Source organism: Haliaeetus albicilla, chromosome 7 (assembly GCF_947461875.1).
Source record: "Haliaeetus albicilla chromosome 7, bHalAlb1.1, whole genome shotgun sequence".
Taxonomy (NCBI): domain Eukaryota; kingdom Metazoa; phylum Chordata; class Aves; order Accipitriformes; family Accipitridae; genus Haliaeetus; species Haliaeetus albicilla.
Window position 1 is genome coordinate 8,956,295 of NC_091489.1, and position 12,762 is coordinate 8,969,056.

At 49.2% G+C, this 12,762-nt stretch overlaps 1 long non-coding RNA gene across 3 annotated transcripts; it reads right to left on the bottom strand.

The window, feature by feature from the left end:
* Positions 1-5,012: 5,012 nt before the first annotated feature.
* LOC138686055 (uncharacterized) lies at positions 5,013-12,762 on the bottom strand. 3 transcript variants are annotated; one of them, XR_011325359.1, is made up of 3 exons: positions 10,339-12,762; positions 9,078-9,230; positions 5,013-5,740 (listed from the first exon to the last, which is right to left on the bottom strand). It is a non-coding gene; the product is annotated as an uncharacterized lncRNA (long non-coding RNA). The 3 variants fall into 3 exon arrangements; XR_011325360.1 differs by lacking the exon at positions 10,339-12,762 and adding an exon at positions 9,785-10,332; XR_011325361.1 differs by lacking the exons at positions 9,078-9,230; positions 10,339-12,762 and adding an exon at positions 6,205-7,615.

The window sequence follows — 12,762 nt, forward strand, 5'->3', positions numbered from 1 at the left end:
TCTGAGGAGTACCAGCCCCCACGTGCCGCGCTGGCTGCGCGATCCCCTAAGCCCCGGGACTGGCACGAGCATCCTGGTCTTGGCGCTCACCGTCACTGGAGCACGGGATAGGGACGCAGCTCCAGGCTCCCCCAGGCCAATCCCTTGCAGTCAGGGCAATCACATAGCAGCTACTCAGCATCTACAAACACCAACCCCTGTTGCTCACCCAGCACTGCAATCCCCACCATGGGGGAAGAAAGGGAAGGCCAACGGTCCATAGAGCTTCAAAATCTCTTGTGCATCCCAGGCATCGTGCTGGTGCAGATGCAGGGAAGAGCTGGGAGCACCACTGTCTCCATACACCACCGGTGTGACTGCGGTACATCCCTTCCCCTGCTGTTTAGCTGCTGGTTTGCATTTTGAGATCAGACTAATTCTTACTACTGGCCTACATATAATGCAATGTAGGACCTGAATAGTGGCCTGAAGGTTCCTCCATATCAGTTGCTGCAAAACCAGGTCCTTTGGTTTGCCTGACGCCACAAAACACAAAATGTGGCTACGCAAGGCATTATGGTTAGTAAAATTTAGTTTGGGACCTTTTGATGGACAATGTCTTCTTTATGTTAGATGTTGCACAAAAGGAAGTGAATCTCTTCTGGACAAGGACAGTCACATCAGTTAGAACAGGATTTTTTTGTCTAAGTTTACCAGATTTCCATCAGGCTTATTGCTGTCCAGGACAATACTGTTTCTCCACATACAAATTAGTTTCTCCTTTTGCAGATGTGTAGCTAAAAGGCCGGAATGACCTTAAACAGAGCAGATAAATCAAGAAGTATGTTACGATGTTCAGCCTGTCTCAAAATACTCTGGCATGCCACACATGAGTTGACATTTACTTTTAACTTCAAAGTGGCTGAGACTGTCTAGTACTCTCAAATATTCTCTAGGATGCTCCAGTGCCCTGCAATCTGACCACCTAGAGACCTGGACTCTTTGGAAGTGAGATCTGAGCACTCACATAGTTTTCATTAAGCACAAGACAAAGATGGAGCGCTCAGGGCAGTCTCATTGCCCAAAGCTGGAAAGGAGACAAGTCACAACATACCTCTTCTGGGTGTATTTTCCAATTTGCATTCTTCCCCCCTGTTCAGCCATCCCACCAGGTTTACAGTCAGAGCTGGCACGCAAGCTGAGCTCCCCACTGGCCCAGCCTGTGTTGTTGTGTCCTTCGATGTACGAAGTTGGTTGCTTTCTCCACTCTTCAGTAAGAGGTGCAAGGGCTGGAAAAACTGGCAGCAGACCATGCACGCCCCCCCTACCCCAGCGATTCCCCGAGTGGCGCTTGCTGCTTCACATGGACTCAGAATGTTAACTAAACTGACAAGGACTGCACAGCAGAAAGAGGAAGGAAGGAAAGCACCTGCCTTTCCAATCCAGTGACTGCAAATAAAGTTTCTCTACGTTTAGGAGTCTCTCAAGCACAGCATACAGAGGGTTTTGAGAATCTGGGGGCTCCTGATGAAAGGGCTGTTATGTTATTTTCAGTGCCACAGCCAGGCAGGGATTGTGTTTTGGTCTTCTGAGAACAGAGAGCCTGTTTCCATGTCTACTTGTGCTGTTCCTTAAGGCTCTCGGAGCAACTTCACTGTACAGACTCACTGAGCATTTACAAAGAGAGCAAAGGAGGACTGCTGCTGCCTAAAAAACAGTTTCCATCACCTCCTGCATGATTCATCCATGCCATACGTAAAGCCCTAAAGAGCACACATCCTATCTTTTCCACAATAAATAGATACTTTATTTAAACTGCAAAACCTGGCCTTTTGCTTAACACGGTGAGAAGAGGCATATAGCAGAAGCCTGCTGTTAGCATTCATACCGTAATGAATCAGTTAGAAAGGAGATTTAGTGGAAGTGTTGATTCATGACATAAGAATGAGACCTGGGTTTTTTACAGTACCTCCCTGACGTACCGGCACACCTGCCCCTTCCCAGCTCCTTTCAAAGCTGTTGTCACAGGAGCGCTCTTCCACCTCGCGTTTCAGCAGTTGGTTGACCGCAGCATCACTTTGCAGATTTCAGGGGAGTGGCACCATATCAGTGACTCTGGATGTTGGAAGCCCCTTGAAATCGAAGGACTTGTGCTCAGGATGAGTTTGTTCCACATTTCCTCCTTTTCACTGAAGGTTGGATGTGCAGATCCATCATGTCTCCACTTGACTCCGCGCTGTAGGCACACACACTGTGACACAGAGGGATTTTGGCAGTAGAAAAGGAAAAGCTTCAAAACCACTCCACTGAGCCCTGAAATGTGCCAAAATATAGCAGGCACTAAGGATGGAAGCCTGCCAGGAAGAAGAATTTCTCAGTTAGAGGGAGGCTGGTCTCCCCAAGAAGGAGAGGGAGAGCTGCTCTCCAAGGACCTCTCAACAAAGCATGCCATGACCACACAGCTGATGTCAGTCCTTCATCCCTTCCACGCCACCCACCATTTCTCCAGGTGCCCGGTTCCTGCGTGGTGGCAGAGGACCTGAGCCAGGGTGGCCCGTCGTGGCTGATGGCTCTGCAGAGCGCTGCTGGAGCTCCAGCTCTGAGCGGAGCTGAAGGGCATACAGCAGCATCTGTGGTAGAAGACAGCGGATCTTTTTAATTTCTGTGATAATGCAGAGTTGTGGCAGGTTTCCTATCACACTGCCTAATCTCTATAACTGGTTTTCATTATGCCTGTGTGATGTCCCATGCCTGTCCTGTTTTATTCACCTAGAGACACAGGAAGCATTGAAGGTTCTCACTGTACACTTCACTTTGTCTACATGATCGCTCAGACAGCTCCCCAAGACTTTGTTTCACTTTACTTCGTTCTCCTTTGCCTGTTCCCTGGGTCCTGGCCAAGGTTTGCATTTCCCCTGACCGTATACTAACATTCTTTCATTTTGCACTGTGTCCTGCTTCCCCAAAACCCCAATCCAAGACTAAGACCTTCTTCTACTCTTTCAAATGTGACCTCCTCCTTTAAAAAAAGTGATGGACACCCCACGGGGTGACAAAGCTGGGCCCCGCTTTGGAGCTCAGGAACGGGCACCGGGCACGCTGGAGCTGGCAGCACCCAGTGCGTGGCTTGGTGCAGCAGATTTTGTAACCACGCTCCAGCGAGAGGACAAAGCCACCGGGGAGGACTTCGGAGGAGGTGGCAGGCAGGATGGCAGGAGCCACAGCTCCTCTGTCGGGAAGGGCAGGGCAGAAGGGAGAAGGGAAGCCCCAACCCAGTTTGAAGGCTCCATGAACAGCACCCCCCATGCACAAAGCCACCCCTGTGCTCACAGCCACCACATTAGCCTCAGGTGCCGCAGCGCTTAAAGCAACTGCTTTAGTGACAAAACTTCCAGCATTGCACCTTAGTCTGTGGGCTAGAAGTGTAATTTAGATTAAGCAGGAAAGCCTTTACAGGTTAATTAAACACCAATTGCTAAACCATACCCCACCAGTCATTATCTGTGTTTTGATATGGACTTATTACATAACTGTTAAACTTGGTATTTAGCAGATAACTTCCTTATTAGAGAGATTAAACATCTACTTGAGAGACTTCAGTTTTTAAATGTCACCATTTCAGTTTACTAGACTTCTTGCTGTGCTTAACACAAACAGTGGGTATTTAAAGTAATAACAAATAAGCTGTCAGCTGGGAGCACTCAGCAGCAGGCAGGACCTGCCCCAGGACAGCCTTTGCTGGTGCTGCCGGGGGGGCCAGTCCAGGGCCAGGCCGCGGGCCCCCTCCCTAGGCACCCCTGCTCCCGCCTCACTCCCAACCTGCAGGCTGACAGGGAGAACCATCAGCACCTCTTTTCAAAAGCAATTCTTCCCGGCAGCGTTTTGCTGAGGACACGGTGGAGCGAGATCCACCAACTGGTATCAGCGCGTGATGGATGTGGGACTACGTCGTCACCTCAGCTCCACGGTGCCACTAGCACCGGCCTCCGTGGGGTAAAATACGCACATGGTGTTCTGTGCACAAAAAACCCACAATCCCCAGCTGCTCTTCAATGAGACATCTGCAAAAATTACCTGGAGTGGTGAGGGTTGCCACTGCACGATTTCTGCTTTCATAATTCTGGCGTTAACAGGTCAGAAACAATGAAACAGCAACCCATCCAAAGAGTGGTTTGGATGGCGGAGGAGACCACGGGCAGAAGTCCTGGAGTCAGAGGAGACGATCTCGGTGGAAGCGTGCAGTTGGATGCTCACTGGCGCAGAGGACAGGGAGCACCCATGGCGCAGCTGATCCCCCTCTAACAGAGGCAGGGAAACGATGGCACGTTGGAGGACGGCTGCAGGGGTGGTACAGGAGCTGGGCTGGAGCCACAAAGCCCTGATCCGGGTTTCCTCCAGGTCTTGGCTCTGAGGCCAGTTTCTCTGGAAATCAACATTTTAAGAGCTAGACTCAGTCACTTGCTGATCTGGACGCTGGTACCAATGCAGGGCGCAGTCCTGGTACCGGGGTGTTACAGCCGTGCAGCCTTACGGCCAGACTAAGTCTCCCTTCATTAAAGTTTTGGTAAAAGTGCTTTTATCACTTCCAGAAACAGGGATCTCCAGTTTCTCCAGCAAGCCCCAAGGAGGAGCGGTAGGCTCTGTGCCGGCTATCTCCTTGGCAAAAGTTGGCTTATGCCTTCGGCAAGAACTGGCAGTGAAGAGGTTAAGAACCAGTGACCCTAAAAGGGTGGTTTTTGAGGGGTGGGTTTGGGGCAACCTGAGTTAAGGAAGCAGCCTTAACAATATAAGAAAAGGAAGTGCTGGTCCTCGGTTTGTTTGTTTATTGTTTCAGCGGTTTGTATTGTGTGTGTCTCATGTGCTATCTTCATTCCTCAGTCTCCCAGCCGGTTAATTAACGGGGGGAAGCGGAGCTTCCTGCCAGCGACCTCCTGGGTCCCTTCCCATTGTTCCCTGCGCTGACACACAGCGCTGGAGATGGCAGAAAGGGCCACTTGTGTCTCAGCCGGTGAGAAACACTCCAGAGACCGCAGTTAGTTAATAAAACAGATGGGTTTATTGGCATCGGCAAATTTCGACGCTAGTGATGCGTTTAATAGGGTTCATCTGAAGAAAATCCCAATAAAAATAAAACAAGGAGTTTGGGGGCAGGGTGATAAATATAGGCGAGACAAGAAGATGATCCATACCTCTGGCAGCTCTGCCACATCTCCACAGCATTCAGGGTCCAGCAACAGGGTTGCTTAACGACTCTTTCTCTGTGAGGATTCATTAGTCAGCACAAGAAGAGACCCCTACCTCTAAAAGTCAGGCTCAGCTGGCCTAAATCTCATTCAATCCCTGTGCCAAGCAAGGTCTTTAAGTTCCCTTATGAATGCTCCTCAAAGGCCTGGTGCTCTCCTTTCACTTGGTACAGGGGCTTACATGGAAATGAGGATGATTTCAAGCCCCTAATGGTGTAAAAAACCTTTTTTTCCAAAGCCCCAGTGCCCTACGTGCCCTCAAAGTTTCTTTTCTGTGCTTCTGTAACAATCAGGTGGCAGCACCTTATAGGAGGAATGTGCTCCTCTCAAATGCTGTACGGATACTTCAATATTTATTTTTTTAAAAAAGAACACTTTGTACAATCCCTAGGCAGGGCCTGAAGCAATGCAAACAATAACAAACAGCAACGGGCTTAAGCTGTAGAGCTGGGATCCAGATGTGCATCTCAACTTGAGGAAAGTTTGAGGGTGCTTAAGCCGGGCGTGGGTTAATCTCCCTGGAAAATTGAAAATTAAGAGGAAGAAAAGGAAAAAAACATAAGCGGAACATAGTTAACAAAACATAGAGGGGCAAGTCTGCATATCTGTGTCTTTGATAACTCCAGTTTTTTGAAAGATGTGACCCCACCACGTGAGAAGTCACGAGCTGTGATTAGCCAAGAATAAAAGGATTTTTGCTCACTGACATTGGTAAAGGTAAAGCAATCCATTTTGAAGAACTGCTTTAAAGCACGTATTGCCACTTTGGTTATACAGATCTCAAGGGAAGGTGGGCTTTGCTCTAAGTCACATAGTTCTGTTCACTTTCTCTGTGTATTTCTACTTTCACACGAGCACTGTCCTATGTAACTCCAGTGACGGAATGCATTTTAGAAATTGTGCCACATTTGTGCCCCTCTGAAGGCATTTGGGGGTCAAAACTCACTCATCTAAAGTTTTAGAGGAAAAGCAAAACACAGACCCTGGGTTTTCTCTTCAGAGGGAGACACCGTTTCCAGGGACAAGCTGGTTCCTCCCCTTGGGGACAGGACACGGCCAGAGGAGTGCTGTCATCACTGCAAGTTTTCTTTCATGAGGAAATATTATTTGCACATGCCACATCCAAATGACAAGAGGACCGGCAATCGATCCTGCTTTAAATAGCTAATTTTCTAACGCAGGGAGGAGCGTTTTCGTGGCCATTTCCGTAACAAGATGTTCTACTCACTTCTGGCCCAGCGGCACAGCATCTTGATCTTCCCTTCCCTTCCCTGCCTGCCTTCTGTCAACAAACATGTAAGAAAAGAATTTCACCCTGTCAGGAATTTTAGGCTTTTGAAACAGAGCTCACACACTTGACACTACCCAGCCTCATGACAGAGCTGAGCTGTTGCCCAGATGGGAGGTCAGTCATGATTTTTTACAGATGCTTTGGATCAAATCATAGTGCTTAAAAGAAAAAAAAAGAAAAAAAATCTCCAAACGTTTCAGAGCCATGATAAATAATTTAGAGAGTGGTTAGACAAATCATGTGAAAGAGCTCTAAGACTGGATCTTTCGGCTTCCTGATAGGGATATATTTAAATTAAACAGCCAGTAAATAATGAGCCAAAGACCGTCATGCCACTGGATAACAAAAGCATTTAAAGAGCTGGATTGAAAAGATGAGTGGATATTGAGTGCCTGCCGTCATTTCCCTCTTCCGTCTTTTGGTGATGAAAAAGAAAAGGGAAAATAGTAAAGAATGAGCAGGGTCCTGGCATTGTTCATCTCCTCTTTCCTGGTGAAGAAGTCATCAGAGATGAAGAAACAGAAGGAAAGCAGAAATTATTCATTCCCACCAGGAGAAAATGGGAGTAAAACAGTCACAAAGACAGGATAAAAGTGTCTGCCTTGGGGAATGCAAAGCTGGTCTGTCAGAGTAAAACCTGCAAGAGCAGCGGGACAGCAGAGGAATGCCCCCCCCCATAAATTATGTATTTTGCCTTGCTTCTGTTAGTTTGCATTATTTAATATTTTAAATAATTACAAAAAGCCCTGACACCAACCCTTTCAAATGTATTGTGGCAACTGAACAACTTAAAGAGCTGTTTCTCCTGCAAAGTTCCTCTGGGGCAGAAATTAATGTACTGCCACTTTCCAAATATTCCCGAGTCCAGACTGGAGGGAGAAGCGGCTACTCATTTTCTGAAGGACTAAGGAAAGGGGAGCGCTAATTTATGCAGAGTGAATTAAAAGCTGAAAGTGACCTGGATACAATGGATGGGAAGGCAAATTGACAAACACTCTCAACTCAGTATCACGTAGCTCGGCAAAATCCCTAATACTATTTGAACCTAAGGACCGTGTATCAGAGCCTGTATGCTTTTGAAGGTGTACAGGCAGCCAGCTGGCAGAGCAGTGGATTCCCCACCCTCTTTCAGGGAGGACAGAAGAAAGTCTGCTTCTCGAGGGACACATTTCTACTATGCACCATGGAGCAAGCCTCCGGCTAAAATCAGTGGGAACTGTGCAGGATTAAGGACACTGGATCAGGCTCCACATCTGAGAAGTTTCCTGCTGCTGCTGCAAAGGCGAAGAGTAGGTGATGCTCACTAACCAGGCAAAACTCTCTATTTAAAAGCTACCGAGAGATGGCTGAACACAAGGGCTCATGCTTGGGACACCAGCTGCTTCCTGATGGCTGCAGCTAATTTTGGCAGTGGGGCAGGAGTGCGGTGCCTATGCAATTTGAGGCAGGATATAGATTATAAACACTGTTTCCCTGAGATCTTGCTGTGCATCGCTCGAAATTGTTTTCAAAGACAGCTCAAATTAACCCTCCACCCACTCTCCACTGAGGTTAGATGCAGTGATGTTTAACATAAAGACAACAAACAGCCTTTGGACTGGAGACCAGGGCCCAGACTCCTTCTCTCCCTTCCTCCAAGACTTCTTCCTTAACAATACAACTACGCCGGGGCCTTTCCCAAGCCAAAGTACAATAACCACGCTTTTATAATGCCCATTGGCGGTGCACGTGTGCCACCCAGGACGGAGCCTGGTTAATTAAGAAATTCTCTCGGACTGCCTGTTGCACCAGGTAAGCAGCCAGCAAATAAAGAAAAGCAATGTCCATTCAACCCCTGCCAGCTCACGTGCTCCTAACTTTGATTGCTTGTGATTGCTTTGGGGCGACGAAAGGAACATAGCAGATCTCTGCCAATGGCAGGTCCAAGTTATTTGCAGACAGAAAGCTGCACTTTTTCTTCTTCAATTACAAGTAGTAACACAAGCAACAGCTAAAGCAGCCAAGCCTTGTTTCCCGTGAGCAGTGACCCCAGCTGAGCTCCCATGTGGGGTCTCTAGCAAAGGGTGAACTTGCAGCCTGGCCTCCTCCATGGTGGAAGCAGGAGAAAGAGCTTGCACCGACGATTTCCTCAGAGCTTGTAGGATTTACTGTCCGTGAGCACTGTACCTCTCTGCCTCACTGGGCTGAAATTAGCTCATGGGGACAGCTTGGAAGGGGTCTGACACATCTACCCACACATGAACATGGAGCAATCGCACGAGCCTCATTTCGGAGGAAACCGGGTCTGCGTTCAGACAACCTTCTTGCCGAGATTAATTTCAAGACTAAAGGATTCAAGCCACAGACTTTGGCAAGAACTAGAGAGGACAGAAAACCTCAGCACCTTTTAGTGTTTCATTAGCAGCTGCCCTCCCAGTGGTGCTTTACTTAGGAAATTACACTCAGTTTACAGACAGGGAAACTGAGGCACGGCTTTTCCAAGGTACTTGTCAAACATCGGTCACAACCCAAAATAAAACCACCACAAGCATGCTCCTGCTCCAGGGTTATGAGGCACAGCTTACCGGCAGCGTGAAGGTCTCCCTTGCCAGCCGTCAGACCATGGCATGGAGTGATGATGGCACAGGGCACCGGTGCACAGGGGCCGTCGGTGGGAAGCCTTCTGCTCAGGCAACCTCCCTCCTCTGACCAGATGAGCAGCGTGGCCTGTGAGAGCGCTGAAACAATTGTTTTTGTAGTGCCAGAGTCAGTTATGTCTGAAGAGGTACCCGCGAGCACGGCGAGGATGTCATTAGGCTGCTGGCTGGGCACTGGAAGATGGATGTGTTGTTCACTTTCGTGCAGGCAGTTAACAGTGCAGCTATTTGGTTACATGAATTTACAAGCTTAGCTGCCGAATAAAGGAGACCACAGGTTAACAGCAAGGGGTGAAGGTTCTTGTAAAGGTGCAAGCTGAGCCCTGAACCAAGGCGATTGCAGCTCACTGGGAGCTCCTGAAGCCCATTAGTGCCAGAGCAAGGAGCTGTCAAGATGCACAGATGAGCAGTTAAGTTTGCAAGCTCGGAGGTGACCACGTGCAGGGAAGGGAATTTGCTTTGCTCTCGCATAGTCTTTCCCTCTTCGCTCTCCCTCACCAAACAGGCACCAGCAAACCAGCCCCGAGCTTCCTCCGGCAGGGACAAGGGACTCCCAGCCCATCCTCCCCAAAAGCCACCCTCCTTCCTCCACCCCTGCACCTCCCCAGCTGCGCAGGCAGCGTGCCCACACTCACCAGCAGCTCTCAGGAGCCCTCTCGCCAGAAAGTACCGCTGATCCCCGACCCGGACCAAGCCCTCAGGCGCGCAGAACCGCCGCACGCTTTGGAAAGCAACCAAAAATAGTTTTCCCTAATAGGCATCTTGCTTCCTGATGCTGTCCTCTCCCCCAAAATAAATAAAGATACTTCAAGGTGTCAGACAAGCCGTCGCACTTTAATTTCTCCCTTTGGCAAGCCTAGCCACTAATTCAGTCTTGTTATGGTTTTCCCACTAGGGACAAAATATATACTGAGCTTTGAAAACCCATTGTGTAGCAGCAATCGTTGCTGTAAGCCAGTGGCTGTTTTGCTTTGTTCAGCACTGTGTGCTTGTGTCTCCTGTGAGATATTGTTTTGTTAAGGCCTGCTATTGATTAACAGGGAGAGGAATTGAATTCCAAATGGGAGTAGCTGAAACGTTCCAAAATGCCGCATAAAAAATGCGAACGTTTAAAATCATCTTAAAGACAGGTAGCTCTCCTAAACCAGACCCATTTTTCCCTCAGGCCGTACCCACCGCAGCATCTTACCTCAGGGCAGTCTTGCAGGTCAGGCTCAGGGCCGCATCCTCGCCCACAGCTTTGGGGTTGATGGACATTGCTGAGCAATCCGGGGGCTGCGCCAGGGGCGACATCAGGCTCCGGGGCACTCTACAGGGAACAGCTCCGGGCATTTGTCCTGTCTCCTAATGCTGCCTCAGCAGCACCACAGTCCCCGGTGTGGATACGGTAATAAGTAAATAGGCATAAACGTGTCCCGGTCTCCTACAGCTTCATCTTCTACCCTATACAAAGAGATTGATCATTCCCCGGTTGAGCATCAGACAGGTTATCTTCATCTACAGCAGAGGATTTTTGTCGCCGTAACTACCAAGCTGCACCAGAGTAACATGACAGGGGATGCTCCGGCAGAGCAGCCGGCGCTGAGCGCTGCTGTCCCGGGGCAGGGGCTGAGCCCACCCGGCCACCGCCTCGCCCCAAGCGGCAGGGAGGCAGGGCAGGGGTCCCATGGGGTCCCAGGCGACAGCCCCCGAGTCAGACCTGCTCTTCTGCTTCACCGGCACCACACAGCACACACCCACGGCCGAGCCACGGGCGATCGCCCCGACACGTCTTGGCCCCTCTCGGTGGCACCGGTGGACTCCGAGCTGCGGCACCGGGAGGCTCGTGGTGGTGTCGCAGTCTCCTGCTCTAGGCACTGGCCCGTGTATTGTTTTAGCCCTGTTGTGCAGAAACCCGCAGGAATGAGGAGATGCTGTGACACTGTTTTTCATCTGTCTGGGCAAAATTTATTTCACGGACCTTTGAAGTAATTTGGCAGGGAGGAGCTGAAAAGAGAAGGGATAGATTTCTAAATCCTCTTCAGCCAGTTGCAGCATTTGCACTAGAATAATAACTGCAGGGTTGCAATCTCCTTTGCGCAACCTGCTAGGGGTACTGGATCTACCATCTGGGAAAACCTCGTGTCGTTTAATAAGAGGGCGATGCAAGACTGTACTGTAGGAGTTAGCCAGAGAGATTTTGATAGGGAATGGTATAATTCCTCTAGGATCTTCTGACCATTCCGTAGAAATAATAGAGAAGAATGGAACCCATATCAGGTTTGCTGTAGGATTTAATAGAAAACAGAGGTTTTTCATAAGAGCTGACATGCAGCCTGTTGCTGACAGTCTTCAATTACAAAAAGTCTACTTTTGCCACTGTGCTGGAGGCAACTTATCAAAAGACACAACGGCAGAGGCAGACAGGAGGACCCAGGTCCCTCTTCCTGCCTGCTGCTGGAGGAATGGCCACAAATAAATGCAACTGAAAAGCACAAGGGACCACAGCTTGCACCTCCACCACTGATTCCCCTCTTCACTTTACCTTAGAGCCAATTAGCCTTTGTCTTCAAGAGTTTCAGCTCATTTTGCACGTTACCACGTCAACGTTTAAGTATGAATGATAGTGATAGCACATCTGTAAGAACTCATCTTGGGCTCAAGAGTTCTCAATAGCCGCTAAGCCCAGCATTAAAATCCCTATTAGAGGAATATGGAGCTAAAATACTGCCATAAAGCAGGTGGTCTGGAGGATGTGCTTCCTGAGGTGAGATCCTGGCAGTTCTCTTGCCATTAGCAACACCTTCCCAGGCTAGCTGTGCTCAGCCACGCAGCTCTCCCCGAGCAGCCGCTTCTGAAAGGCATGAACTCCGCGTGCTGAATAGCGCTACTGTACTCACAGTCTTAGATTTCAGCGCCAAACAGAAATGCACCCTGCAAAAATAGAGTAGTGGTTACAAAATACAGGCACATTTGTTTGAAATGTTGTTATCGGAGACATTTCTGGAAAAGGGAGCTGTGCTTGGCAGGGACAGTCCTGCGTTTCGGCTGAAGGAGCACCGGCAGCAATGCACCCCACCGCGATGTGCGGCAGTGTTTGTGGAAATAAGGGTACAGGGTGGATCAAGAGCGTACACAGATTACAGCAGCCTCCGCCCGTGTATACATCCCTGGCCCCGGCCCAGGCTGTCACGTAACCCTGTGCTGGACAGTGATCAAAGGCTTCAGCGTGAGCTGAGAAAGTCGCAGAGGGAGGAGGGGGAGCCGCGATCCCCAGCCTCCAGCCTGCTCTTTGTTCGGTTCGCTCACGAGTTTCCCAGTTGTGTTTGAACTCTTGTCTCACACTCGCCGGCACTCAGCCGCTGCTGGTGTTTTCAGGAAGATGAGCAATCAACCTTGACTTCACATTAACTTCATCTGAATTACATTTGAGTCCTTTCTAGAAAAGCATTTTAAAGCTCTTTGTTCAAGAGAGGGTGTAGACAGGAGGGGGGAAAAAAAAAGAGACTGCAAACATGGGGGAGGGAATTAGATTTAAAAGAGCCCTTTGGAGTTATTTCAATTAATCGGGGTACCGGAGACCTCTGGAGAAAGGCTCCTCTTAGAGCTACTGAAGTAGAACAGAGCATTTCAG